Source organism: Pelophylax lessonae (genome assembly GCF_965119305.1).
Source record: "Pelophylax lessonae genome assembly, chromosome: 12".
Lineage (NCBI taxonomy): Eukaryota > Metazoa > Chordata > Amphibia > Anura > Ranidae > Pelophylax > Pelophylax lessonae.
The window spans coordinates 202,074,794-202,100,113 of NC_138779.1; the positions used below are offsets into that span (position 1 = coordinate 202,074,794).

Genomic DNA, 25,320 nt, shown 5'->3' on the forward strand with positions numbered 1-25,320 from the left:
ATTTCATCTCTGCGGTTTTTATTTTTTTGCGGTATTTGTTTTTTTGCGCTATAAACCAAAAAAGCCTGACAATTTTGAAAAAATATATATATATATATATTTTTTTATTTTCTGCTATAAATCCAATTAAAAAAATGTAAAAAATAAAATTCCTTCACCAGTTTAGGCCAATATGTATTCTGCTACATTTTTTTGGTAAAAAAAAAATCCCTATAAGCGTATATTGATTGGTTTGCATAAATGTTAGTGTCTATAAACTGTGGGATACATTTGTGGAATTTTTATTGTTTTACTAGTAATTGCGGCGATCAGTGATTTATAGGGGGACTGCAACATTGCGCCAGACAAATCTCACACTAAAGGCCCATACACGCGTACCGATTGTCGGCCGTAAATATTCGGCCGACAACCGATCGGCCGATTGTAGGCTTGTTAGTATGATGCTTCTGACAGCCGACAGCGCACTTTCGGCCGAAAAGAATTTGTCGTGTAGGCATTAAAATTTTTGTTGGCCAACACCAGAACAGCCGATTGTTCGCCAGTCAGTACAGATTTCAGCCGACAATCAGCAGATTTGCAAGACTGGGCATGCTCAGAAAAGAAAAAACACACGGAAAGTTAACCATCACATGACATCACTTCTGCAGTCGGCTGTTGTTGGCCGACAAAATTCGTGTGCAGTCTTTTGCAATTTTCAACAGACACGACAGCCCTGGACAAAAGATGGACGATCGGTACGTGTGTGCGGGGCTTAAGGCAGGGATTTACTAAGACTGGTGCACTCAGAATCTGGTGCAGCTGTGCATGGTAGCCAATCAGATTCTAACATCAGCTTGTTCAATTAAGCTTTGGCAATAAAACCTGGAAGCTGATTGGTTTCTGTGCACAGTTGCACCAGATTTTGCACTCTCCAGCTTTAGTAAATATACCCCTAAGTGACACTTTTTGGGGACCAGTTTTCTAACTGTGTGGGGAGGTGCTTAGGCTGTGTGGAGGCAGAGATCCTGTGTTTCCTACTAGCAGAAGGGCAATCTGCCTTGTTTACAGGGGAGGACTGGGCAAGGGGGCAATTGCCCCCCCAGGCCGCTCTGATACCCTGTAGAAAGGCTGCACCACTTCTGCCACAGACATGCCTAAATATGATAAGAACTAAAAAGTCCCCACCGCTGACCTACTGAGTGCGGGATGAAGACAAGAACAGAGAGCAGACCTCTCCCCCAGCATGGATGGTGTAAACTATGTCTGAGCAGGGGCCGGTCCCATGCCCAACTGGAGACTCTCTTCCCCCAGGAAGTCCCAACCAAGCTGTCCCAGCTCCCCCCAACCTGTTCCCGCTGGCCAGGTCGGGAACCCAGATTCCTGGAGTATCTGGAGCGGAGCTTCAGCCTGGAATGGGGTCAGGAGGAGACGGGGAAGAGGGAGAGTGGGGGGGGGGGGCAAGTTGCTGCACTTTGGGCCTCTGGTTTGTACTTGTCCCCTGGGCCGAATTTTGCCAGTCAGCCCCTGCTTGTTTATATAGACAGACCACCATTCTGCCTCTCAGGAACGATCAGCGTGTCCCAGCAGACATTGGCCGATTGGCTTCCGCTGTGTCCAATCACATTGGGAGCTGGTTCGCCGGGGTGCCACAGACCCAGAAGAGCGAAATCACGTTCCTGTATGTGATTTTGCAGAGGAGAGCCACCGCCCCACATTATATTTATGTGGGGCGGTCGGCAAGTGGTTAAAGCAGAGTTTGGTGACAACTTTAGACAATATTACAGGGCTAATTTACTAAAGGCAAATAGACTGTGCACTTTGCAAAACACAGTTGCCCTCTGCAAGTGCAGTTGCATAAAAGCTTAGAAAATGAGGTAAAGCTTCACTTTGCAAAAAGTACCTAATAACATGCAAGGAAAATAACGAAAATAGCATTTTTACTTGCACATGATTGGCTGATGGAAGTCAGCAGAGCTTCTGCTCATTTACTAAGCTCCGGAGCAACTGCACTTTGCAAAGTGCACAGTCTATTTGCCTTTAATAAATCAACCCCAATGTGTTGCTCAGAAGGATAAATCGAGAGTAAAAGAAAGGCTGAAATACTTTCCATTGCGGGAGCAAATACTTTCCCAGGATCTTTCCAGTGCTGGTGACATAACCAAAAACGTGGGCATTTGGTCACATGATCTTTTCCAAAGATTTGGAACAGAATGAACTCTGATCCTCCCACAAATTAATATTTGATCCAAAAATTTAGAGGAAATTATTCAACCTGCTATTTATTGGTCCATTTTGGCTCTAACATGTACATTCATGTGGAAGAATTCAGACAAGAACTGTATGTAGCCACTTGTCTTCCTTAGCACTGTTGGGGGCAGTACAGACAAAATATAGTTCTAACAGACTGCCACTGATCCTAAGTCAGGGTAGGTATAGACAACAGTTTTTGAGTTCTAAATTCGTAGTTGGGACTGTGTATTGATCCTAGTGTCAGAAGAATTTCGTATAGATCAGTGATGGCGAACCTTGGCACCCCAGACGTTTTAGAACTACATTTCGCATGATGCTCAACTGCACTGCAGAGTGGATGAGCATCATGGGAAATGTAGTTCCAAAATATCTGGGGTGCCGAGGTTCGCCATCACTGGTGTAGATATTCGTACAAGTAAGCGGTTTGGTTCACATTTTTGTATATACAAATCAACACATATAATGCATCTCATTGGATTAGGAGTCCCTCTTGGTAGACGCTTTAGATAAAATTTAAGTTTTAGCTGGGTGTAAAATGGAGTGGATCCCTGGCTACTTTGGGTTTTATGCTGTGCCTGTTCCAGCCCAACTTGACAAACAGGTTTTGCATCTTAGACTGGAACAAGTGCCAGAGTACCTAGACAGTAGACATGTAAAATTCGTTTAGTAACGAATTGAAATTCAAACAAAATTTTCGTTATTCTAAGAATCCGATGTACCTGAATTTCCGAATCACAATAGTAACGAATTTGAACTAATCCCAAATAAGTTATATTGGAACGAATTAACGTAACAAAATGACGAATTGGAATAATTTGAAACATAATTTTAACTAGAAAAATTTGAAAATGAATTTGAATTAGAAATGGTAACATATTGCAATAAATATAGAAATGTATAAAAAGAGAAATAAGATAAGAATAGAATAGAGAAAAATGGAATAGAATAGAACGAATATAGCCATCTTCCTAAATTCTAATTGATTTGAAAATAAAGAATATACTAACAGAACCCGAATATACGAAACATTAGCAAAAGCCTTAAAGATGGGAAAGCCCCAATCCCACAAGATGCATCATATGTATCTGTATGTAAATAAAATAAATAAAGAAAGTGAACCAAATTTCTGAGTTATACAACTCTCTATATAAGGAACTCCTCACCCCAGGACCAATACATGGTGCTAGCACACCACCATCATTGAACCCTGAAGTCCAAAATACAGCCCAATATAAACCAAACCATTGAGTTGCACAATTCTCCATACCAGATGGTCCTCACCCTAGGACCAACACTTGGCTCAAGCACACCATCACTAGTGAACCCCAAATTTGTGGTCTAAAATTCAGCCCTTTGTGAACCAAACCACTCAATTACACAACTTAATGGTTGTACAATGTTTTATACCAGATGCTCCTTACCCTAGGATCAATACATGGTCCTAACATAATACTGCCACTGAAGCCCGAAGTTGAAGACCAAAAACCAGCCCAACATGACCAAAACCACTGAGATGCACAGCTCTCTATACAAGATGCACCTGACCCCAGCATCAATATAGGTTTCTAACACACCAACACCACTGGACCCCAAATTTGATGTCCAAAATCCAGCCCACCGTAAACCAAACTACTAAGATGCAAAATTCAGTGGTTGTACAACTCTCTATATGAGATACACCTCCCCCTACCATCAATACAGGTTTCTAGCACACCACCACCACTGAACACAAAATCTGAAGATCAACAACTAGTCTAACTTGAACCAAACCACTGAGCTTAACAACTTTCTATACAAGTCGCCCCTTACCCTAGACACACAAAGGCCCGTGGGACTTTAATGAGACACACAATGAATATTAAAAATACATGAAAAAACACATACAAAAATACATACAGAAAAAAAGATCTACAATATCATTAGAGATCATCAATAAAAAGGAGTATAGACATACAAATAATCACTTCATATATTTCTGACATTCCAAATATATACAGTGTAGATAAGTTTTAGGCTTTGACCTAAGTTTGTCTTTATTTGAAAAGTGACCCGTTGCACACTCTTCGAAATAAACATACAACATTCGAACATAAATCAAACATGTTGCAAATGGTATTAGTGGTGCACCGAAATTTCGGCAACCAAAATTTTCGGCCGAAAATGGGCCTATCATATATGCCGATGTATATATGCTAATATATGGCCGCCGCAGCAGCAGTTTTCACTTTAATTTTTATGGTGCGTGTCGGCTCCTGAGACCTGCCGTTTGTACCTCCTCGCCCGCCCTGTGCTAGACTGGTTGCTGGAATTGCCAGCCACTTGGCGTCTAGCAACCAGTGACGTCACGGTCCCAAGAGGAAAGCAAGGCCGAGAAGAGGACCCAGCATGCAGAGCAGAGGAGGATCTTCCTCATCCTCCTCCGCGCCTATTACTGACTCTCTGGCTCCACCCACCTCCTCCCTCCACCGTCTACTGCAGGGGTCTTCAAACTAAAGCAGGAACTACAATTCCCATCATGCCTAGTCATGGCTGTGAATGTCAGAGTTTTACAATGCCTCATGGGACGTGTAGTTCCACAACAGCTGGAGGGCCGTAGTTTGAGGATCCCTGGTCTACTGTATGGCCACTGCGGATAGGAAGGACAGGAGCAGAACCAGAGTCAACCTGCTATCTGTGGGGAGCAGTGAGTGACAACATATTATGTGTTAAAACTATTTTAAAATAATTTGGGGGAAAAAAGTCATTTTTGTTTTCGGCCAAGGGCATCCTGAATTTTCGGTTTCTGTTTCGACCCAGAATTTTAATTTCGGTGCATCCCTAAATGGTATCCATTCAGCAGTGTACAAAAAGGTGCCCCTCGGGGAGAGGGGATAACCATTTCTCTGCACTGCACCGAAACCCATGGTAGTAGTGTCTGCACCAAGCACACTATTTTTGGGTCATTATATTCATGCCATGGACACCTTAGAACATAATCCTTTAGCAATCTGATCAGGGCCACGTGCACAACCATGGCTACCTACAGTGTATCTATGTCACAAAAGAGCACGGCAAAATGCTGCATTGTCCATGGTAACTGGAATTCAGTTTTTCTCTTTTTCCGCCACTCCTCACGGCGCGCATTGTGAGCTTCTGCTGTCTGCAGCCGGCTGTGATTTCTTGCCATCAGACATTTTAATTAGAAAGTTTTCTATGAACTGTCATTTATATTGGGGGGCGCCCTCTGCTAGCCTGCGCTGTCACCGAACAGCCGAGTCCCAGACTGCAGAATCATTTTTAATCTTTTGTGTCTGTGCTGCCATGCAGTAGAAGGCGGATTTTTTCTTTCTTTTTCTTTTTTTTTGAAGCCTCACGTTGCTCTATCACCAAGGCGGCTCATCGGTGCTGCAGCGTCACCTGCTGTCCTAATACTATCTGTACACGGGACTATCACCAGACTTTATTCGGCTGCTGGCGACCTCCGATGCACCTTTCTTAAACTTCGCTTGTCAGACAACCCTGCAGCGCCCCCTGGTGGACCTGGATAGTAAAGCTTCAGGCTGCTAAATTTATCACTAGGCTGTCTCTTCCAACAGGGGCAGACACAGATATTCATAGCTACAGAGGTACAAAAATAAAAAGACTATCCTGGTACCATTAGGAATATATATAGAAAACACTAATATTTTTAAACACTGCAATGAAAACAGGGGGAGACACACAGGCTTTTGGCAGCTGTGGGATGGCCATTTGTAGCTGGACTTTAAGATCCATAGCTGTAAACAACCCATAGGTTGTCATAATAACATGCCCTGAACTGAGATATGTTGAGACTTGTTTATTATGAAAAATTCTAAATGCAGAATCATGGCCAATGAGAAACTATATATTTTGGGGGGAAAAAAATATTGTTTTGGTTTAATAGTAGGGAGGCAATAAGGAAGAAGAGGGGAGATAGAGGGAGGAAGAGGGAAGGAGAAAAAAGAGAAGTAAAGGGGAAGGAGAGAAGAGGGAAGGAGAGAAAAATAAAAAGCAGTTTGACGAGGGAAGGAGAGAAGAATGAAGTAGAGATGAAAGAGGGAAGGAGTGAATAGGGAAGGAGAGAAGAGGGGAGAAAAGAAGGAGAGAAGAAGGAAGGAGAGAAGAGGGGAAGAAGGAAGGAGAGAAGAGGGGAAGAAAGAAGAAGGAAAGAGTAAGAAAGAAGAAGGAAAGAGTAAGAAAGAAGAAGGAAGGTGAGAAGAGGGAAGAAGGAAGGTGATGAGGGAAGGAGAGAAGAATGAAGTAGAGATGAAAGAGGGAAGCAATGAATAGGGAAGGAGAGAAGAGGGGAGGAAAGAAAGAGAAGAGGAGGGGAAAAAAGAAGGAAAGAAAGAGTAAGGGAGACGAAGGAAGAAGGAAAGTGAGAAGAGGGAAGGAGAGAAGAGGTGTGGAGGCAAAAATGAAGCGGAGATGAAAGAGGGAAGGATAGAGAAATGAAGTAGTGGAAGGAGAGAAGAAGGGAGGAAAGAAGGAAAGGGAAGGAAAGAATGACAGTGAGAAGAGGGAAGGAGAGAAAAATGAAGAGGGGATTGAAGAGGGAAGGGAAGAGGAATAAAGAAGAGAAAGAAAGGGAAAGAAGAGAATAGGAAAGGAGAGGAGAGGAAAAAAGGAAAAAGAAGAAGGAAGGTGAGAAGAAGGTAGGGGAGAAGAAGGGGGATGAGAAGAGGGAAGGAGATAATAGGGAAGAAGAGAAGAATGGAGGAGAGAAAAATGAAGAGATGGAATAGGGAAGGATGGAGAAATGAAAAAGAGATGGAAGAGGGAAGGAGATAATAGGGAAGAAGAGAAGAATGGAGGAGAGAAAAATGAAGAGATTGAATAGGGAAGGATGGAGAAATGAAAAAGAGATGGAAGAGGGAAGGAGAGAAGAAGGGAGCAAAAGATGGCAAGGGAGGGAAAAAAGGGCAGTGAAAAGGGAGGAAAAAAGAGTACAGGAGAGAAAAATGAAGAGGGGATGAAATAGGGAAGGAAAGAGGAATGAAGAGGAAAAGAGGGAATAGGGAAGGAGAGAGGAGGGGAAGAAAGAAGGAGGAGGGAAGGAGAGAAACATGAATGGGTGAAGAAAGAGGGAAGGGGAGAAGAATGAAGGAGAGAAAAAAGAAAGAAAGAAAGAGAAGAGGGGATGAGAAAAAAAAAAGGAAGAGGGGATGAAAGAGGAATAAGAAGAAAAGAAAGAGTATATGAAAGAAGGAAGAGGGAATGAAAGAAAAATAAAGAGGAGAAGGATGAGGGAAGAAAAGAGGAATGAAGAAGAGAAGGAAGAAGAGGGAAGGAGAGAAAAACGAAGAGGAGAAATATGAGGGAAGGAGAGACTGAAGAGCGAAGAAGACAAGAATGAAAAGGAGAAAGAAGTGGATAGAGAAGAATGAATGAAGGAAGGTTTAGGAAAGGAGAGAAGAATAAAAGGAAGGAAGAAGAAAAGAAAGACAAATGAAGAAGAGAGGGAAGGAAGAAATAGGGAATGAGAGTAGAATGAAGGAGGGAAGGAATAGGGAAGGAAAAAAGAATGAAGAAGGGAAGGAAGTGTAGAAGGATGGAGGTATGAGAGGGGAAGAAAGAGGAAAGAAAAATCCAGAAGGAAGAAGAGAAAGGAAGGAATGATAAGAGGAAGGAAGAAGGAGAAAAAAGAAATCATATGAGACAGATAAATAACAGATGGATAGCAGAAGCGCCCCTCTTGCAAAGCGAAGAACTGGAATTTCATCTCCAAATATTACCTGAGCAAAAAATATACGAAACATGAACAGTAACGCGACAGGCAGTATTTGCGAACCCCTCGGAAATAAACCAATCGTCTGTCTAGACAGAGGATAAGAAGCAAAAAAAAAACCAAGATTTATAGACAGTCAAACACGCACATCCATGCAAACGCACACAGTTTCTTTAAAAAGCTCTGGAGACGAGCACACAACATACGAGCCAGTTTTATTTGCAGAATCAAACAAATATACCACCGCCAAAAAAGACGGCACAGGCAAAGTTCTCATATAGCCCATGACGCAGCAGTCTACAGACGCTGCACAAGGAATGTATATGTAGGTACTCCAATGCAAGAGTTGGGTACTTGACCACAAACCACCTGTAACAGGCATCAAATGGGTTTTGCTTGATTGGGGGGGGGGGGGGGGGGTCGCATATCCTTTAAAGAGTTGACATGTCTTTTTTAGCACGGCGCATTAACCCTTCAATGGACAAGGCTCTGCAATGCGCCAGCGTCACCCGGCGAGCGAAGAGTTAAAATATTTGGCCTTAGATTGGAAAGGATTTGGAATATCTCTCCACTTTTGCTACTCTGACTACCTTTCTGCACCCCCCCCCCCACCCCCCCATTACTTCTTTCTTTCTCTGTGTCTCCTATATCCTATCACCCCACACACAGACACAGACCCTCCCTCTCTCTGTCTTGAGCCAGACAAGTTTAATAAATCCCCCCCATCCTGAGCAAAGCCGCATTGCGCTTTCTGCTTGTCTGGAATGGAAAGGCAGCCCAGGGGCGGGGAGAGAGCGAGCAGCGAGGGAGGGGAGAGATGGATGGAGCAAGGGAGAATCGAGAGAGACAGCGGGAGGGGTAACAGAATGGAGAAAGAGCAGTGAGGAAGACAGGATGGTTCAGAGACAAGGAAATGAAGAAGCCGTACAGGTAAGGGGGGAACGCTCGGGGGAGATGCGATACGCTCCGCGACGCTATCAGAGATCAGGGTGACGGCTAAAAACAAGGCAAGATTTGATTAAAAAAAAAACCCAAAAAATGATATTTTCTTAGGCGGTTAACCTGAATGCCAACACGGCAGGTGTTAAAATTGGAAAAATGCAAAATGCATTTGCAGCAGCAGGGGGAAGACAAAGGAGCAAGGAGAGCGTGCAATAGCAGACAGACAGGGGGGCTAAAGGTGGTAAAGGCAGCCGCCGGCAGACAAAGAGGTAGTGGAGGAGAGCGGCAGGTGACAGACAAAAGGTACAAAGGAATGCAAAGCAACAAAGCCAAGAAGCCACCAGGGAACGGTGCAAAAAATTAAGCAAAAAAAATGCAGGAGACAACATGTGATCGGAGCGCGCAAGGAACTCAGGAAATATTGATTAAACAGGAAGAAAGAGAGAAGGGGATCAATTGCTGGGAACTGTAAAGACAGCAAAAAAAGAGAAAGCCTGACGTGCTTATTTAATAAAGACGGCAGTGCGATAACGCATAGCAACCAATCCAATTGGTGGACCATTAAAAAATGCCACTATGGGGGAAGGCACGTTGCATGCATTTGCACTGACTTAGTGAATAAGCCCCATCGGACGCAGGGATCAGCGTCTTCGGAGGCCTGCAGTGCACGCAGCACAATGGGGGGTGGGAGATGGACGAAGGCGGCTACCTGTTACGGCAGCTAGGCAGCGCACAGCAGGAGAAGTGCTTCTGGCTGTCAGGTTTTGCATGCAGAAGGGTGAGAGTGTATGTGAGGGCAGAGGAGGGGGGTGGGATACACTCGCTTATGACGTGCTCGCTGCACAGACTGGGGATGGAGACAGAGAGAGAGAGAGAGAGAGAGAGACGCAGCAGCTGAGAGTGTGGCACCGGGAGCTGGAGGTCAGGTACTGAGTGTCAATGTCTCTGATCGATGCCAAGCGTGCGCCTGATGGCTATGCAGCCCGCTTGTACGCTCCCGATTGTTCCCACTGCAACCCTACGAGGCAAGATTTATAAAGGTGTGTGCGCCTGCGGTCGACTTTTATTTTTTTCTATACGGCGGTCTAAAAGCCCCTTTTCCTTTTGCGTTCTTTTTTTCTATAACCATTTTTTTTGTTGCCTTAAAATGTACAATAAATATAGGGGTAGCTGTATTTTTTTTTTTTTCCCTTTAATCGGTTTACGTGCATACTTGATTTGTGACGAGACTCCAAATTGCCCATTTGCAAAGACGCAACACGGAAAAGCTATGCGTACAAATGCGCAATTTGTCCAAACGCATTCGCGGTCGTCTAAGTTCCTTTAATTGTTCGTATTTGCCTAATTGTTCCTTTTTAGTTGATTAGAATTTGTGCACGAATGGACTTGAAAGTGAATGTATGTGTGTGTATATATATATATATATATATATATATATATATATATATATATGTGTGTGTCTATATATACTGTATATACTCTTCTGTTATACCTGTATATTATAATATATTATATATATATATATATATATATATATATATATATATATGTGTGTGTGTGTGTGTGTGTGTGTCTATATATATATATATATATATATATATATATATATATACTGTATATACTCTTCTATTATACCTGTATATTATAATATATTATATATATATATATATATGTGTCTATATATACTGTATATACTCTTCTATTACACCTGTATATTATAATATATATATATATATATATATATATATATATATATATATATATATATATATATATATATATATATATATATATATATATATATATATATATATATATATATATATATGTATATGTGTGTGTCTATATATATATATATATACTGTATATACTCTTCTATTATACCTGTATATTATAATATTTATATATATATATATATATATATATATATATATACACTGTATATACTCTTCTATTATGCCTGTATATTATAATTTTATATATATATATATTTGAGAGAGAGAGAGAGTAGTATTTCCTATATCGTCATTCAATGTCACTTTTCATTCTGGACTCTCAGCCTACAGCAAACTGCCAATATTTTATTTTTTTTGCCATTTGCGTCCTAGGTAGTTATTAATATTCTGCGGCGGTCTGCTACCGCTTTGCGCAGCACCATCAACACATCTGTCTGCTGTGCCATGCTCGATTAACCATTGTCTACTTGTGCGCTCGCCTGTCTTTTGTTACCTGTGTCTTAGAACCTCCATGCAGGTGTAGGTCTGCCGACTGTAGGACACGCGTCAGACAAGGTGTGTCAGGGGGTGTTAAACGCCCAGACAGTCCATTATTCGGCACCCACCAAAGATCTGCGTGCATTTTTTTTAACCTAATCCGTGAGCTAATTTCATTCTTTTTTAATTCTGCATTTCTCCCATTGTTTTAGACTCTATCGATAGTCTTGATGGTGATTATGTATGTATGGCAGCATGTGCGACTGCGTCTGTCTGTGCAGAAGATCTTCAGACAGTGCACAAAAAAAAAAGCCTGTTGACTTCAATGGGTCTGTGTCTCCTACAAGGAGAACAGCATCGTGTTCACCTTAATAAATCCCTTTTTGATTTTTTGGAGGGATGCCCCTTGCTTTAAGGATAGGATAGGCACCTATTGAACAATGCTAGGGGTGGGTGACATTGCACAAAGGTTGGCTTACATCTTTAGAGTCTATTTTGAATTTAACCAGCTTTATTGGAAAAGGATTTCAGTCCCGGTTCCGGATGAGCAGAGGAATTGTTGCGCCTGCATGAAAAGGGTGCAGGTCGCCAACGTCGCCCCAAACAGGCTGAAAAAGCGTCTTCTACGGAGGGGAAGGGGAATACATGGCACCAGGCCATCCAATTATGTCCTTTACTTCCTGCCACCACTCCCTAAATTGCAGACTAATTTAGACAGGGCAAAATAAGGACACATTAGTGGGGTGCGCAAGGCTCTTAGTAGATCAAGAGCCATACACTGAATGGTTACTTATGAATAATACAGACAGGAGTCCTTCATCCAGACGGGTTGTTTAAACTGCTTTATTGGACAGCTTGCTCAGGTCTTTCTGAAGACTTTAATCTTAGGTTCTGGCTACGAATCCAGCAGACTGCTAGAATTTTCACATTATTAACCCGTTTCGATACTGCGACAACTGTGCCAGCTAGCTTGCTAGATCTGTAATGAATTGCATCGCCCTTTCTGTCTATTAACTGGTTTCATCCTGTGTCTTAGTACCAGACTCCCGAGCTTGTGTTCCACCAGCGTTCCAAGAGGGGCAGCGCCAAGACGGAAGAGGTAAGACAATGGAATTTGTTAAGGTGTGGACGTCTGTCTGTGTCTGCTGTCCTCTGAATCGAAGCGCAGTAATTCCGCGCCAGACAATAGCCAAGATGGCCGCTCTATTGTTGTCTGGCTCGCAGTGTCCCTCTGCAATCCAGACTGCGCAGTCATTGTAGAGTTAACCTTACTGGGATACTAGAAGTTTTTTCATTTTCTTCTCAAATGTCTTTATAGGTGGCCCATTGATAGGTAGACAGATGGGCCAAAAACAATTATTGGAACTTTTTATGGCTCGCCAAAGACATGTCATACTTCCATAGCTTACAATTCTGGCTATCACTTATTATTTGACGAATTGCCTGTAAAGGGAAGGCGTAATTAGTAAGCCAATTACTGCGTTTCAAGTACATTTGCATATGTACAGACATGAGTTAGTACACTCTTTGTACAAAAATATTCAAAAACTTTTATCTGTCTGCAATGTACTTTTATGATGGACTTGTACTGCCCTATCTCCTTTGAAAAACACAAATCGATGAAAAGGTATCCAGAGTAAGATACAATACATGTCAGGCAAACTATTTCTTCAGCCTCACCTAGCCTCATTTCGTCCCAGCACCAGAAGATGTTCCAAAAACTATTAATGTCTAATGGACAAACTACTTGTCTGTGATAGGTTTACAGACCAGCAACTAGCAGAAGAGATGAAAATGTGGGTTTCTGCTAGATGCTAGAAAGTAAGAAGAGGCAGTTCTTTACATAGCCAGGCTTAGGGCTTGTCTAGACGACCCTTTAGGAGGACATCAAAGTCCCATCTGCATTGAGGTATGCTCAGCAAAACTGAAGCATCTCCGACTTCTTCGAGGTCTTTGAAGGCCATCTACACAAGCACTAAAGCTGTCCGCCCAATGCCATGTGGAAGTAGTACTAACAAAAGAAAAGGGATCTAGGTGAAGGTAAGAGACATCACCAAATTTTGAGTCTTGCAGGAACTGATGTCTATCTGTTTTGCCTCTTGAGAGACTTTTATGGACCAGTTACTGGTCTGTAATAGGTCAAAATCAGCAACTAGCAGGAGTAATGAAAATGTGTATTTTACTAGATTCCTGAAAGTAGAAAGAGGCAGTTATCTTCATGTCCAGGCTTAGGGCTTGTCTAGATGACCATTTAAGAGGACATCCAAGTCCCATCTGCATTGGGGTATGCTCAGCAAAACTGAAGCACCTCCGACTTTATGATTATAAGATTATTGAACCCTATGAGCAGTGGTTCCTTTGTGTGCACATGCGCTTTTCTGTTTTGCGCAGTGTGCACACCGACATAAAAGGAACAGAGGTCTTTGAAGGCCATCTACACAAGCTCTAAAGCTGTCCACCCAATGCCATGTGGAAGTAGTTCTAACAAAAGAAAAGGTATTATCTAGGTGAAGGTAAGAGACATCACCACATTTAGAGTCTTGCAGGAACTGATGTCTATCTGTTTTGCCTCTTGAGAGACTTTTATGGACCAGTTACTGGTCTGTAATAGGTCAAAATCAGCAACTAGCAGGAGTAATGAAAATGTGTATTTTACTAGATTCCTGAAAGTAGAAAGAGGCAGTTATTTTCATGTCCAGGCTTAGGGCTTGTCTAGATGACCCTTTAAGAGGACATCCAAGTCCCATCTGCATTGGGGTATGCTCAGCAAAACTGAAGAACCTCAGACTTTCTGATTATAAGATTATTGAACCCTATGAGCAGTGGTTCCTTTGTGTGCACATGCGCTTTTCTGTTTTGCGCAGTGTGCACACCGACATAAAAGGAACAGAGGTCTTTGAAGGCCATCTACACAAGCTCTAAAGCTGTCCACCCAATGCCATGTGGAAGTAGTTCTAAAAAAAAGAAAAGGGATCTAGGTGAAGGTAAGAGACATCACCAAATGTAGAGTCTTGCAGGAACTGATGTCTATCTGTTTTGCCTCTTGAGAGACTTTTATGGACCAGTTACTGGTTCAAAACCAGCAACTAACAGAAGTATTGAAAATGTGTAACTACTAGCAGGAGTAATGAAAATGTGTATTTTACTAGATTCCTGAAAGTAGAAAGAGGCAGTTATTTTCATGTCCAGGCTTAGGGCTTGTCTAGATGACCCTTTAGGAGGACATCCATGTCCCATCTGCATTCGTGTATGCTCAGCAAAACTGAAGAACCTCCGACTTTCTGATTATAAGATTATTGAACGCTATGAGCAGTGGTCCCTTTGTGTGTACATGTGCTTTTCCATTTTGCGCAATGTGTCCACTGACTGAAAAGAAACAGAGGTCTTCAAAGGCCATCTACACAAGCCTTAAAGCTGTCCACCCAATGCCATGTGGAAGAAGTACTAACAAAAGAAAAGGGGTCTAGGTGAAGGTAAGAGACATCACCAAATTTAGAGTCTCGCAGGAACTGATGTCTATCTGTTTTGCCTCTTGAGAGACTTTTATGGACCAGTTACTGGTTGAAAACCAGCAACTAGCAGAGGTATTGAAAATGTGTAACTAGCAGGAGTAATGAAAATGTGTATTTTACTAGATGCTTGAAAGTAGGAAGAGGCAGATCTTTAGTGGCTAGACTTAGAGCTTGTTTAAATGACTTTTTTACGAGGACATCCAATTGACATCTGCATTGGGGTAGGTTCAGCAAACCTGGAGCACCATCAACCTTCTGAATATAGGATGACTGAACCCTATCAGTAGCAGTCTCTTAATATGCACATGAGCTCCGATGTTTTGTGCAATGTGCACACTGATTGAATGGAAATACAGAACCTCAAAGGCCATCTACCCAAGTCTTAGAGCTGTCCACCCAATACTAGTACAAACAAAAGAGAGGGGTCTCTGTCAAAGTGAGAGACAGCACCAAATGTTGAATTTTGCAAGAATTGGCATCCATTTGAGACTCTAATGGACTAATTGCTGGTCTGTGACAGCTTCCAGACCAGCAACTAGAAGAATTTATGAAAATTATGTATTTTTGCTAGATGCTTGAACGTAAGAAGAGGCAGATCTTTACATGGTCAGGCTTGGGCTCACATAGATGGCTTTTTTAAGAGGATATCCAAGTCCCACCTGCATGTTCAGCAAAGCAGGAGAACCACAGACCAATTGATTATAGGTTTATTACACCCCAAGAGCAGTGGCCCCTTTGTGTGCAAATGCCATTTTCTGCTTTGCGCAGTGTGCACACTGACTGAATAGAGGACATAAAAGGGCATCTACACAAGCCCTAAAGTTGTCCACCCAATACTATGTATAAGTAGAATAAGCAAAAGAAGAAAAGGGGTCATGGTCAAGGTGAGAGACAGCACCAAATTTGGAATCTTTCAGGAACTGACCTCCATCTGTTTTGTCTATTGAGAGACCATCATAAACTAATTATTGGTCTGTGACAGTTCACAGACCAGCAACTAGAAGAAGGGATGACAATTATGTATTTTTGCTGGATGTAAAATTAGGAAGGAGCAGGTCTTTACGTGGCTGCACTTGGGCTCACGTCGGTGCCCTTTTAGGAGGACATCCAAGTCCCCCCTGCATGTTCAGAATAGTTGGAACACAAGAGACCCTTTGATATTAGGACTACTGAACCCCAAGAGGAGTGGTCCCTTTGTGTGCAAATGCTATTTTCTGCTTTGCACAGTGTCCACACCGACTGAATTAAAACAGAGGACTTAGGCCGGCCATAGATGGTTTGAATGGATTTAAACCATGTATAGGCAGGCTGTATGCACCAAGTTGATCAATCGGCAGTGGTGTATTTTGGTTTTGTGCTGTCCTAAGCAAGACTAAAATTGGGCGCCCCCCTTCCCCCTCCTATGTAAATTTGCCCCACTCCTTCCCTTTTAATGGATGTGACTCCCTCCAAAATTGAAGGACTACAGGTCCCAGCATGAATCCCTGAGATCTCACGAGGGGGTGAGAGGGGGTGGGAGAGAGCAGTGGGTGAGAGGGTGTGGGAGAGAGAGAGGGGGGGGTGATGGTGGGGGAGAGAGAGAGAGAGGGGGATGGGTGAGGGAAGGAGAGAGAGAGGGAGGTTGAGAGAGAAAGAGGGGGCTGATGAGAGAGAGGGGGATGAGAGAGAGAAAGGGGGATGAGAAGGAGAGAGAGGGGGGTGAGAGAGAGAGAGGGGAGATGAGAGAGGGGATTAGAGAAAGAGAGAGAGAGGGGGGTGAGAGAGAGAGATAGAGAAGGGGGGTGAGAGGGAGAGAGAGAGGAGGGTGAGAGAGAGAGGGAGGGGTGAGAGAGAGAGAGGGAGGGGATGAGAGAGAGAAAGAGAGGGGGATGTGAGGGAGAGAGAGGGGGGTAAGAGAGAGGGGGAGGGGTGGGGGAAAGAGAGGGGGTGAGAGAGAGAGAAAGGGGGTGAGAGAGAGAGAGAGGGGGGTAAGAGAGAGAAAGAGAGAGGGGGGGTAAGAGAGAGAGAGAGAGGGGTAAGAGAGAGAGAGATGGGGCTGAGAGAGGGGAGGTGAGAGAGAGGGGGTGAAAGAGGCAGCTCTAGCAATCAGTGGCCAATATAGTCTAAGGTGCAAAGTGCCGCCCTAGGCCTGGGCCTTGTTGGCCTAGGCCAAAATACAGCACTGTCAATCGGCCAGATTGCGTGCAACCAGCCTGCCGGATTTTACATGTGATTATGGCTAGTGGCTGCTGTATTCGCTAGCAATAATCACTTTCTTCTCCCGTCGGGAATGGCTTCCCTCTCTGGGAGAATACAATAGCTCAGTAGGAGGGAATCCCCTGTCAACACTGTCTGTGTTGATTAGGGAATCAAGCAAATTTATTTTCTGCAACCCCTGGTTGCCGGAAAGAAATTTGCTCTGTCTATGGCTGGCCTTAAAAAGCCATCTTCACAAGCTCTAAAGTAGTCCACCCAATATTAGGAAGACATAGCACAAGCAAACCAAATGGGGTCTTGGTCAAGGTGAGATAGCATCAAATTTGGAATCTTGCAGGAATTTATGTCCATCTGTGTTGTCTTTTGAACGACTCTTATGGACTAATTACTAGTCTGAACAGTTCACAGACCAAAAACTAGAAGAAGGAATGAAAATGCTGTGTTTTTGCTAGATACTTGAAAGGAGGAAGAGGCAGGTCTTTACATGGGGAGGCTTGGGCTTGTATGCATGGCCTTCTAAGGGGACACCCAAGGCCCACCTGCATGTTCAGCAAAGTTGGAGCACCACAGACCTTTTGGTTTTTAGATTATTGAACCCCAAGGGGGTCATCATGGAGAGACCGCGCCAGATTTGGAGACTTGCAGGAATTCACCTCCATATGTTTGTCTATTGAAATAGTCAAGAGAGTACTTGATAAAGCTCAAGTTCTAAACAATTGTACTTTTTTGAAAGTATCCCAACCAGCATTATAGACAGACAAATGTCGGTAACCCATAGCAACCAATATGACCTTTTATCATTTTTATGCAGTCACATAATCCTAACTGATAACTAGTTGTCATGGTTACTGCACACATTTTTTTTTGGCCAGTAATTTAGGCAGAGAACTGCACTGTCCAGTAGCCTCCAATTAGAAACCATCCCTTATTGGTTTCAAGACGCACAGCTGATTGGTTGCTACACCATGGGTTTGCTATGGGTTACTGCACACCAAATGTTCTACAGAAGTACATTCCACAAGTTCTACAGACATAAGGACATGTTAACCCATGCTTTTCCAGAGTGACTTTCAGCCAACTACTTGACGTCACTTTACAGGCCTTACCACTGCCAATAATCCACCTCTTCTTCTTGTTAGGTGCCAAGTGCAGTAAACCGGTTATAGGAACTTAATCCTACTAAATCTGAAGCCTGAAATTTAGGAAACTGCATTCCCGGTAACATATCCCCAGCGGCAAAAAATGGCAAAGGAACAACTGCTTTTAAGCTGCTTTAGGTCACATGCTTTTGCTGGTTTGAACAAGTTGAAGTTTTTATACATATATCAAGAAGAACCTCGCTATATATAAAAATATGCTATTATTCTTCCCATAGATCTAAAAAATGGCCACATGCAACCATATATCTCACCAAAAGTGTCAGGCATCTGCTCCCTCTCGCTCAGCCCTTTGCAGTGCCGGGACTCAATGCCATATTCTCCATGACTCCGGCAAGGTTTGGTTTCACGCATGGTGGAAGCTTGCTTTGATTCTATATTGCTCAGAGTAGGAATCGATTGCCATCCTGTCACCCGTAAAATATTCAACATGTTGAAAAATCTCAATGTGCAAGGTTTTAAAAAAAAACAAAAATCCTTTTCCTCCATACTTAAGACTACGATCATGTGTCCACGTGAAATTATAAAACGTTGATCCATGACTAAGTACTGTACATGCAAGTCCCATGAGTACCACGCTCAGCAAGTATTTAAAGGGCATCAAGCAGTTTTCTTGAAGCCCTCTAAGTGCTCCTTGCCTTCATTCTGGGAGTGCCGAATACAGATCTTAATGCCAGTGCTGTCTGTAGATTTAGCAATCTTTTAGCAAGCGTTTTGCAAGCCTGGGAAGACTGCTTGGCTGAGTTCAATAGATGCTTACTAATTGCTAAAATAAACGAGTACTGTTTCAGATACCCTTTGAGTTACCATGTATAAGCAAAGATTAAAAAAAAAAAAAAAATTACCTAATTTAAGTGAATTTGTGGCCAGGCTATGGACATATTTATATAGTCTTAACGAGAAGTAAATGAACAAACCTTCACTGACCTCTATAACTGCTGACACTTTGGAGTAATTAATCCTTAATTCGCATTAGATGCATTTAAAGTGATACTAAACACAGACTGTTTAATTTACATTGCCCCTTCTATTTCTGTATGTGGATGATGGAACTGTAATTATTTTAATTTAAAAAAAAAAAAAAGAAAAAAAACCTCTAAGTACCTTCTTCCTAATCGATATACAGCTGTCACACGACCCAGCTCTTTCCCAGCCTCTCTGCAGGGAAACATAAGCGGGAGGAGCTTCTAGTCCTCTGCTGCTGGTCACATGTTCAAAATAAATTAAAAAAGAAAAACAGCCTTTGGAATATAGAGTAAAAATAAATGATTAATATAAAAAAATGTTTAAATTGTCATACAAATATATATTTGAAATCAAATCTTTATAATTTTGTGGAATTAACATAGCGTGGGTGTCTTTCTGCCAGTCACAGGCTGTGTCACACCCCTTCAGCCTGTGTCTTAGAATAAGAGGGAGGTGAATCATCCATCAATCTACATGTAATATCCCACCCCCATTGTGTTTAGCTGGTTAGTGAGCATGGAGGAGGAGGGAGGGAGTGGGCTGTCCTTTAGCACTGTGTATATGCCCACATGTGTGACTCTATAGTCACATGGGCTGCTCAGATGTGTTAGGGAGGAAATGCTCAGCATAGAAACTCACTGAAAACTGAGCATGTGCAGAGTTGTCACTACAGCTACAAAATCCCTTGCTGAATTGGGGACATGAACAGAAGGGGGGATAGAGAGCAGCAGGATCAACCAAGTTTTTTTGCAGAATACAGAAACCGAATCTCATAATGACTGAGTGAGTATGAACAGCGTAATACACCATTTATTGATATTTTTTTTATGATGTAGGTTTAGTGACATTTTAGTTCTTCAAGTGATTCTCTCAGCTGCCCCCCTTCCAGTAGTGACTCAGCAGCTAAGCTCCCCCTGCTCTCTCCTCCCATCAGTGACTCAACAGCTCCCTACTCCTGCACCCTCTTCCCTGCAGTGACTTAACAGCTCAAGTTCTTCTGCTCCCTCCTTCCTGCAGTGACTCAAAAGCTTAGCTCCCCCTGCCCCCTTTTTCCAGCAGTGACTCAGCAGCTCAGCTACTCCTGCTCCCTCCTCCAAGCAGTGACTTAGCAGCTCAGCTTCACCTGCTACCTACTCCCAGCAGTGACTCAGTGGCTCACCTCACCCTGCTTCCTTTTCCCAGCAGTGACTCAGGAGCTCAGCTCCCCCTGCTCCCTCCTCTGAGCAGTGACTCAGCAGCTCAGCTCACCCTGCTCCCTCTTCCAAGCAGTGACTCAGCAGCTCATCTTCACCTGCCCCCTCCTCCCAGCAGTGACTCAGCAGCTCAGCTTCACCTGTCCCCTCTTTCCAGCAGCGACTGAGCAGCTCAGCTCACCCTGTTCCCTCTTTCCAGCAGTGACTCCGCAGCTCAGCTTTACCTGCCCCCTCCTTCCAGCAATGACTCAGCAGCTCAGCTCACCCTGCTCCCTCTTCCAAGCAGTGACTCAGCAGCTCAGCTTCACGTGCCCCCTCCTCCCAGCAGTGACTCAGAAGCTCAGCTTCAGCTGTCCCCTATTTCCAGCAGTGACTGAGCAGCTCAGCTCACCCAGTTCCCTCTTCCCAGCAGTGACTCCGCAGCTCAGCTTTACCTGCCCCCTCCTTCCAGCAATGACTCAGCAGCTCAGCTCACCCTGGTCCCTCTTCCAAGCAGTGACTCAGTAGCTCAGCTTTACCTGCCCCCTCTTTCCAGCAGTGACTCAGCAGCTCAGCTTCATCTGCCACCTCCTTCCAGCAGTGACTCAGCAGCTCAGCTCACCCTGCTCCCTCTTCCAAGCAGTGACTTAGTAGCTCAGCTTTACCTGCCCGCTCCTTCAATCCATGACTCAGCAGCTAAGCTCCCCTGCTCCCTCCTCTTTGCAACTGCTCACTCCCCTTTCCCAGCAGTGATTCAGCAGCTTTCTAGGTTTCTAATTTCCAATGTAGATGCAGTGCAGATGCCCTTACGCTAGGTTCACACTGTTGGGTTCACTGTGGCCATTCATTTGAATGGCCTTCCGTACCTACGGAAAACACAGGGAAAAAGTTCCTGCATCTTTTTCCAAAAATCACAGCCACATGAAAAACACATAGCGCTATGCAGTTCCCAGCAAGGAAAAACCAGCTGCAGTTTCTAATGTGTGGTGGTGCCATTAAGAATTCATGGCATTTCCGTGTCTTTGCTAACAGCAGCCTGTTTTTGCTGGGGGTGAGGGAAAGTGTGCAATTTACACACAGTCCCACACTTGCAGAAGTGTGAACATAGCCTAAGAGTGAGAAGCCAGGTGAGCGGAGCTGCTGAGAGAAGGACTTGATCTATTTTAGGTCTTCTGTTATAAACTGTGAGGATGAATTGCTCCATAGTACATGCAGCTACAGAGGTCAATAAGGGCTTGTTTTAAATTAAAGGTTATTTGCTACTTGTAAAGAATCAACAATTAAAATGCATCGTGCTATGCAGTTCCCAGCATGGGAAAACATGCTGCAGTTTCCAGTGTGTGTGTTGCCATTAAGAATTCATGGCACCCAGTGCCTTTGCTAACAGCAGCATTGTGTTTCTGGGGATGTGGGAAGGTGTGCGATTTACACGCAGTCTCGCACTTGAATAAGTGTGAACCTAGGAGTGAGAAGCCTGGTGAGCTGAGCTGCTTAGAGGAGGACTTTGTCTATTTTAGTGCTTCTGCTGTAAACTGCAAAGATTAAGTGCTCCACAGTACATGCAGCTATAGAGGTCAATACGTGCTTGCTTTAAATTAAAGCTCATTTACGTCTTGTGAAGAATGTGTACACAATTAAGTGTTCAGAGGGCAAAAATGGTCTGCAAGTCAAGGATCAGCATGTTTATGAACATTAGTTTCAAGAATTAATTGTTGCTTTGTAAAGTAAAAAGATAGAAGTGGCACAGGTTAGTCAAGTCCAATAAAAGTTAATTAACCTTGTTAAAAAGTCAGAATACAATGCCAAAGTGCTTCGGAAACTGGTTATAAAAGAGGCTTCTACTGGGCACACAATTGTAATGTTCACAGAGGTAAATTGTGAGGATGAATTGCTCCATAGTACATGCAGCTACGAAGGTCAATAAGTGCTTGTTTTAAATTAAAGCTCATTTACGTCTTGTGAAGAATGTGTACATGATTAAGTGTTCAGAGGGCAGAAATGGTCTGCAAGTCAAGGATCAGCATGTACACAAAGCAATAATTAATTCTTGAAACTAATGTTCATAAAGTAAAAAGATAGAAGTGGCACAGGTTAGTCAAGTCCAATAAAAGTTAATTAATCTTGTTAAAAAGTTAGATTACAATGCCAATGCGCTTCAAAAGCTTGTTTTAAAAGAGGCTTTTACTGGGCACACAATTGTAATGTTCACAGAGGTAAATTGTGAGTATGAATTGCTCCACAGTACATGCAGCTACAGAGGTCAATAAGTGCTTGTTTTAAATGAAAGTTTATTTATCTTGTGAACACTATGTAAATAAATAAGTGTTCAGAGGGCATAAATGGTCTGCAAGTCAAGAATCAGTGTGTTTAGGGAGCAATAATGAATTCTTTAAATTATTTTTTAAATTAAAGTAAAAAATACAGGAGTGGCTCAGGTTAGTCAAGTCCAATAAAAGTGAATTAATCTTGTTTAAAAGTCACAATACAAAGTCAACACATTTCGGGGGGCCCAAGACTTCCCCCTTCATCAGGGCTTGGAAGCTAGCTGGAAAAGAGGCTTCTACTGTGCACATAATTGTAATGTTTACAGAGGTAAACTCTAAGGAGGAATTGCTCCACAATTGCACCACTGTATATGCAGCTACAGAGGTCAATAAGGGCTTGTTTTAAAATGAAGGGCCCTTTCACACCGAAAGCAGTTGGATGCGTTAGCTGCACTTGGATGCATTTTGAACTGCACTTCAACTGCATAGACAGCCCAAAATCAAGGTAATCCTATGGGCATAGTTCACATCATTCCAGTGCAGTTCAGGGCTTTTAAAAAGTGGAGCATGCTGCATTTTTCCACACCGCAAATGCAGGTAACGCGCTACAAACCTGCTTCAATTGCGCTGCGCTGCACCCCTTAAAGAGGAAAAGCCAAGCCCAAAAACATATAGAAAAATGCACTGCAAACACAGTGCTAAACGCAACACAAAACGCATTCAAGCACGCGTCAAGGGCAAGTCAAATGTGCAGCAAGCGTATGTCAAGCACGCTTCAAATGCCTGTAACATGCAGTCAAAGACTCGCAGTTATGTGCTGTTTGTGCTGTGAATGGGCCTTTAAGCTTATTTACGTCTTGTGAAGAATATGTAAAAATGTAAGTGTTCAGAGGGCATAAATAATCTGCATGTCAGCATGTTTAGGGTGCAATAATTCATTCTTTAACTTAATTTTTCAAATAAATGTGAAAAGACGTGAGTGGCACAGGTTAGTCAAGTCTAATAAGTGAACTGATCTTGTTAAAAAATCGGAATACCAAGCCAACATGTTTCGGGGGGCCCAAGTCTTCCCCTTCATCAGGGCCTGGAAGCTGGCTGTAAAAGAGGCTGCTAATGGGCACACAATTGTAATGTTCACAGAGGTTTTTTGGTCTGCTGCAAAATTTCTGTATAATCTGGCTGCTCTCATCCATGGGTTTGCTGCTTCATCCGCCAAGTCATAAAAGAAATAGCGACAACTCCCAGCACTACTAATGATAGGAGAAGTCTTCCTTGGGGAGACCTCTGCCTATCCATAGCCAGGTATGAGCTATAATAAATTCCTATTAAAAAGACCCTTAAAAACATCTCAGGTCCTTTAATATAACCTGGCAAACCAAAGGGCTGGCTGTGTGCATAGCTTTATCAAAGAAGGCATCTTCAGCATCCCCCTAGACTGTACATGCTCTGCAAGCTTGCTTACTATTGGCTGGCAGGAGTGAGTAGGGAGTATGCTTATCTAAAGGGAGGTCTGAACTGCCTTCTTTTCTTTTATCACACTGGAAAACATTTGCTCCTCTGTCACTATTTAGAACATTTCTCTTTGTGCATGCTTTGAAACACTTCACTTAAGGCATGTGCGGTTCAAAAAAAGTTTTTAGCTTCTCAACTGGGTATAATGAGCCATATAAAAGATTTATTTCCTTTTTTAAATAGCTCAATGTACAAGAGTGCTGAGCAAAGCACTAAACTTTTCTAAAATAGATGAGGACTGCAGCATCTACACTATATTGTCAAAAGTATTGGGACGCCTGCCTTTACAGGCACATGAAATTTAATGACATCCCAGTCTTAGTCCGTAGGGTTCAATATTGAGTTGGCCCACCCTTTGCAGCTATAACAGCTTCAACTCTTCTGGGAAGGTTGTCCACAAGGTTTAGGAGTGTGTCTATGGGAATGTTTGACCATTCTTCCAGAAGCCCATTTGTGAGGTCAGGCACTGATGTTGGATGAGAAATCTCCACTCTAATTCATCCCAAAGGTGTTCTGTCGGGTTGAGGTCAGGACTCTGTGCAGGCCAGTCAAGTTCCTCCACCCCAAACTCACTCATCCATATCTTTATGGACTTTGCTTTGTGCACTGGAGCGCAGTCATGTTGGAACAGGAAGGAGCCATCCCCAAACTGTTCCCACAAAGTTGGGAGCATGAAATTGCCCAAAATATCTTGGTACGCTGACGCCTTAGGCCCCTTTCATGCGAACGATCTGATCAGATCCGCCTGTCAGTTTTTCAGGCGGACCTGATCGGATGCTCCATGCATCCCTATGGGGCAGCGGATGTCAGTGGTGACATGTCCGCTGACACCCACTGCTATCCGATCCTATCCGTGAAATCTGGAGGGATGAAAACCCTATTTTCCATCTGTCCAGCGAATCGGATCGGATGGGATCGGATGAGAACAGACAGGCGGTCCGTTCTCATCCGAATCCCCCCCTAGAGGATAGCAGGGACCTGACATCTCCGTCTCCGCACACAGGGCGAAAACAGAGCTGTCATCCGCCTGCTCAGCGGGGATCGGCGGATCGATCCCTCGCTGAGCAGAACAGAGCGCACACTGTGAACTGACCCTTAAGTGTTCCCTTCACTGGAACTAAGGGGCCAAGCCCAACAACCCTCACACTAAATGATTTGGACCAGTGCACAAAGCAAGGTCCATAAAGACATGGATGAGCGAGTTTTGGGGTGGAGGAACTTGATTGGCCTGCACAGAGCCCTGACCTCAACCTGATAGAACACCTTTGGGATGAATTAGAGCGGAGACTGCGAGCCAGGCCTTCTCGTCTAACATCAGTGCCTGACCTCACAAATGCACTTCTGGAAAAATGGTCAAACATTCCCATAGACACACTCCTAAACCTTGTGGACAGTCTTCCCAGAAGAGTTGAAGCTGTTATAGCTGCAA

The 25,320-nt window shown here is 43.3% G+C and overlaps 1 long non-coding RNA gene across 2 annotated transcripts in view; it reads left to right on the forward strand.

Moving 5' to 3' along the window:
- Positions 1 to 25,320, forward strand: part of LOC309568186 — a 59,942-nt gene that overhangs the window by 11,617 nt on the left and 23,005 nt on the right. For both annotated transcript variants that reach the window (XR_014226010.1, XR_014226011.1), the window contains exon 2: positions 12,149 to 12,211. This is a non-coding gene — a long non-coding RNA (uncharacterized lncRNA). The remainder of the gene's footprint in view (positions 1 to 12,148; positions 12,212 to 25,320) is intronic.